Source organism: Styela clava, chromosome 14 (genome assembly GCF_964204865.1).
Source record: "Styela clava chromosome 14, kaStyClav1.hap1.2, whole genome shotgun sequence".
In the NCBI taxonomy this organism is placed as follows: Eukaryota; Metazoa; Chordata; class Ascidiacea; order Stolidobranchia; family Styelidae; genus Styela; species Styela clava.
In genome coordinates, this window is record NC_135263.1 from 11601976 (window position 1) to 11607820 (window position 5845).

General features: G+C 36.2%; 1 long non-coding RNA gene across 1 annotated transcript; it reads right to left on the minus strand.

Annotated features, from left to right (window-relative positions):
- On the minus strand, positions 1–4454 carry LOC144432175 (uncharacterized). The gene is made up of 2 exons (XR_013480442.1): positions 4414–4454; positions 1–1201 (listed from the first exon to the last, which is right to left on the minus strand). It is a non-coding gene; the product is annotated as an uncharacterized LOC144432175 (long non-coding RNA).
- Positions 4455–5845: the final 1391 nt, after the last annotated feature.

The following is a 5845-nucleotide window of genomic DNA, read 5'->3' on the forward strand; positions in this document are numbered from 1 at the left end:
GTCGTTTACGTCTTTACGACTTCCTTAACCATCAAGTCCATGCGCCTGGAAATTATGACCGATCAACAAATCAGAAACAGGATAGGGGAACTAACCAAATAAATTTTCAAATTAATGAATTTATATTATACACATAACAGTATTGAAAAATATTTTTTCTTATTTTTTATTTGATTGGATGGAGATAAACATAAATTTGATAGTAAGTGCACAGAACAAGCATTGGAATGAGAATTTAGCACCACGTCAAGCACAACAATATAATATTGAACTTACAGCAGTACTAATTATATATGAATCAATATTATAGATGAACTATTTAATAAATTGACAGGATTCTATTAATAAACTACAATTATTAAACATTTTTATCTTTTCGTTCAATGTGTGACGCGTAAGGTTTGGTGTAAAAATTGTCAAATTCGTTTATCTATTTTATAATTGCACGGTAGAATTTATATTTATCCCACATTTTACAGTACCACATGAATATATATATGTGAATAAATTATGGAATTCCTGCATGTGTGCTCAGAACAAGTACGTAGATGGCAATTCATTTATCATAGTGAATTAAATGATTCATTATACATTACTACATGAAAATATATATGCGAATAGATCGTGGGGTTCCTGCATGAATGTAATAATCTGGAGCGTATAGTACATTATCTATTTACCTTGAGCTCTTGCTGCAGTTCTACTAGCATACTGTTTCTCAATAATTTTATTTGTCACCTCTTTTGCGTGAATATTTAACCTTAGAGTGAGAAAACGTTTCAAAATTTTAAAAGCGACATTGTGGCAAGATGGGAAATTATATTTCAAGCAGTCAACTTTATCTATCAGAAAAGTAACTGGCGAACATAGAAACAAACGCATTTTTGCAGATTCCACAGTCTTGTTTTTTCACTTCTTTGAGCACAGTTAAATAATACAAAGCATCCGCTTCACATGTGTCGAAAAAAGCCGATGCAGCTCCAAGCAATACCTCCATTGCACTGGATTCGTCGCTTGTTGCTTTTTTAGAGTCGAATTGCCGGTTTTCCAAATTTGTTTTGATGAATTCGAGCAAATGGGGTGTATCATCGTTTTCGTAGTTTATTGAGGTCGGGGTGCTCATAAATTGTGAGACGGAAATAAGTTTGACAGCCACACGAGATTGCGTTGGTTTCGGGTGTTGAACTTTCTTGCTACGAACCTGAAACATAACTAAATATACTACAAACGTCTTTTGCAATGAATTAACATTTGAAATACGATTTAAATTTCATCATTACTTGCAAAAATAAATTTTCCGAGGCATCTTGCGTTAGCCTTACAGCCATGAGAAAAACGAGAGAGCTATGCTCAAATATATGGACACGTAGATTCACATAATTTTGATGACGTCATAGCGAAAAAAAAAGTAAAAGCCTTCTGGAGAAATTTTTATCTTTAACCACTGAAAATTTCAAAGCAATTGGTCCAGTATTCGAAGAGAAAAGCGACTTTTTAAAAACGTGTCAAAGAACAAGAACAACAACATAATATTGAAACGATCGTTATGTCCACTACGTGTCCAATAACTTCACCATCTAACCGCGGTTCAAATATTACCTGCTTTAAACGTATGCCTTAGGTTTATGACGTTTCGCACTTGCGAGGAAAAGCGATAAGTGTTTTTCATAACGAACGCAGAGCTACCACGTTGCAACATGTAATTGCAAAACGTCGCTGCGTAACGGAGTAATTAAGGAACGTCGCTGTTTAACTCAAGTTGGCGCAGAGGACATATGAAGAATTGGAGAACATTAAATAAAATACCTTATACAATTTTACTGGTGCACGATCAGGGGCGGACTAAGCCCCTTTGGTGCCCTAAGCACTGGAGGCTTTGGTGCCCCCATATGTGTCTTTTAAAATACATATAATTAAGTGTATTATCCATCAAAAATACTCACAACCAACAGTAAAAAAATACAACTTCTACGAAAATTTTTAGATTTTCTTACAATTTTTTGACTGTGAAATTTTGCTCATATTCCCAAAACTAATCTTATTACATAATACATCTTTTACATTAAATAATGAACAACACAAAATTTTGAAAAGATGAAATTGAAATAAAACAATACCAACAGTAAGGAAGCAAACGATGTTTTTCGGTACATTTACTTGAATTTGATTCTGATAAATTTTCTCATATTATCAAAACAAGTCTCTCTCCATACTAGATACTACGCCACTGACATTACAAAGGCACCACTAACATTTGAAAAGACAGAAGTCTTTCACTTACTTTTGAAAAGTTTTTTCCTAATTTTTTTAGCTGCAAAGTCTTTGATTAGATCCTCAAAACTAAGCTTATGTAACACATCTGCCTCTATACTCAACAGAGATAAAGCATCTAGTATTCTAGTCTGTCTTGTTTCATAGTTGTTCTGTAGGGGTTTTTAATATACTTCAGCTGAGAAAATGAACGTTCTGCTGGACAATTTGTGATCATTAATGTTGAAAATATTTGAAAGCTATTGTCTACATTTGGAAAGGCGCACTCAATGTTATATTCTACAAGAATTTTGTAAAGTTCAGCATGACTGAATCTTGATTTTTTTTTCCCTGTGTCATTGAATTTATGGAGCACATATAAATGAAACTGCTGAAGCTCAGCTGAGAAATTACTGTTGAAATCTTCTGGGTAAGCATCAATAAGCTTTTGACAACCCTGCGAATACCTTTCCTTCTCAGCAGATGAAGAGACATTTGATTACAGTGGTAGCGTGAGCGCTTCATAGCGTTCAAATTCATCTCGTGGAATGCGCAGCTGGCCTCGTAATGATGCATACAGATGCGCGCATGTTTGTAAGTCTACATTCTCACTTTGCAGAACTTGACTTACTTCGTGAAAATTCTGTAAAATTTCATTCCAAAACAATAACATAAAACGAATTCCAGCTCCTGCATTTTATCTGCAATATAAGTAGTCTAGCTGCCTAGGTTTGCATCAACTGGCTTAGCAGAATATGATTTTCATATATTCTGGGAATTGTCGCGATTAAGACTCACGCGTCAAGTCTCAACGTGAATCGAAATACCAGATGAACCGAGTACAAACTGCAGTTTAAAATTTTACCATTACTTATTAGTCTAGTCTACCTTACCAGAAAACTCCCCAACTTCGCTGACCACTAGATCGCTGAAATGCGATCGCGGAACCGCCACATAGTGCGCCATTCCAAATTTTGATGTTGTCGCTACACCAAACTTTCGACAAGTAAGTTTCAGTGTTCATCACTAATGTACCTTCCCCGAGCATCAACCTCCTTGTTGACTTCGAGTAATTGGCCAATCAGCAAGATGCTAAAAAGTAACGTAACAATGCACCCTTTTCGCATCCGCTCAGACACTTTTCTCACTCAGACAGATTTTCAGGCATGGTTGTAAACATTACCTCGTTTTCGCGTTTTTTTATCTCCATTCGTTAGTTTTCAGTTGTGTTTGAGTATAAATCAGATAATTAAATGATCACCATGTCTTTTTATAAGTTTTAATTCAATTGCAGTAAATGAAAAATTGGTGTAAAAATAGCTGTGTTAGACTAGGCTAAAATTCCTTACCGGTATTTATATAAAGGTGATTATTGTACGCCATGAAACATGATAGTCTCAACAAATATCCCATTTTACAGGGGCCAACTCGCGAAATCACTCTTAAAATAAGCCCCGAGAATTTTGCAATTGTAAAGTATAGGAAGAATTTTTCGGGGGTCAAAGGTCGGGGAAAGGTCCATTGATGTACACGATTTTTTAAAGGTAGTTCGCAAACCTCCAACCATTGATCGAGAAGCTTAATATGATGCTTGAGGAAAAGAAAATACGAACAAGTCTGAGTTGTCTGTTCAACTCGTAATATTTTATTAAACACCGATGAACTATTGAAATAAAAATTTCTGTGGTGCCCCCCTTTGCTTGGTGCCCTAAGCACGTGCTTATATTGTTTACTGGTTAATCCGCCCCTGTGCACGATAAATAAATTCAATCTAATGATAGCACCCGAAAGCTATCTTTAACCTCTACAAATGTGTCGACATCATATTAGGTTAAAACAAAGACAAATCGTTCAAAAAAATTTCACGCTTTTCAATTTTGCCGATTTTTGTACGATAATTGCGACATTTTATCTTCATCGCATAATTATTCTCCTAGATTGTCTCTCAAACAATATAAAACTTGTCTAAATATAATGTAAGGTTCCTGAGATATGAGGTTACAAAGTTGCATAGCTCACACGGGATAATAAGATAACTATCGCAACTTTCACGAAACCGCACGATACCAGTATTGTTCCACTAGGCAAATAGCAAAAGAAAAATGCTAAACTTACTCGAATAAAATATAAAACAGTAACAAATCTCCAAACAAATTAACAAACCTGATCAGCAGACTGACTTTGTGTATATGTTTTCTTGTGAACAAAACAAATAAACTCTCACTCTCTCCCTCTAAAACAGACTGAGGCTGCGCCGTTCCCGAGATTCGTCGGACCCAAAATGGCGTCCGATATGCATCATTGCACATGATGCCTCCACTTGTTTTATAGTCACTTTGTTCCAAACCAAAGCGTATATAAAGGACTTGCACGGGTCACGTGACTTTGTTACTGGACGGCAATAAAACAAAAACGTCCATTTGGCTCCTGTCAGTTGCAAGTCGGACTATACGTTTCCGTTTTGTTTGGCTGTTGAAAATGGTTATTTCGTATTGTTCCGTTGGCTGTACGTATAGTTTAGACAACGAAATAGATCTTCAGTTATATTCCACTGATTTCAAAAGATCCGGAACGTCCCGCAATATGGATATCATCTATTGCCTATTACATTGGCAGGTATTGTTCAAGGTATTGTTTCCCTAATTAGCAGGTAATCTATTATTAAGTGTGAAAGGTTGAATAGATAACTAAAGTTTACCACCAGTGGTCATGCAAAAAATAACCAGAATTCAATTGAATTCGCCATCTAGGAATACGCTCGCCACCGCATCTCTGATCACCCTGGGAGTTTCACAGGTTTCAATCCCAGAGAAGATTGCAGCTCTACTCCCACCGAGGGTGGTTCACATGACCGCGGTTACGATCATTCCCCACCATCCAAGTCAATGCTTCTGAAAACAAATAACTCCCAGATAAATCCTATCCTATTGGTGCTTGTACAACTGATCCAAAATGTCTTTTTATTGTCATTGGTAAAAAAGATATGCTACCCGGAATCAAATTCATTTACGACTAGTGGCTGTGGTAAGATATGGACATAAATTTCACACTCCTTGATCGTAAGATTTTATGAAAACTCTATCTGTATCCATTATTTTACAGATATGGGTGCGACCATGGAATAGATGGATGGCAAAGTATAAGTTGCAACAAGACCACAGTGGCACAAGACCTCAGCTTGCGTGACTTGATAATACATCCTCAATATCCATTTATTGATGCTTATCGTAATGACAAAGTAACTTGTGATTACTGTGGATTGGTGGAGATAAAGTGTCCATTGTGCTTTAACGAAAGCAACTTCAAGACGACCCTATCAAGGAAAAAAAATTGTTTCGGTGGGTCTGGTAGTGAAGGTTTCAGTCTGAAGTTGGACACCGATACTACAACCAGATACAGTTGCCAATGAAACTTAGCAGGGCGTAATATTGCGACTTTGTGATCTGAAAGGAAATTCTGATGGGTAGCCGGCTAGCCGCAACCTTTTGTTTAAAGAATATTATGAGATATGACTTAAGAGTCTAAACTTTTATTTGAGAGGGGTGTAACCCAAGCTAATTTGCAAATGGTATTCATGGTACAAAATATATCACAC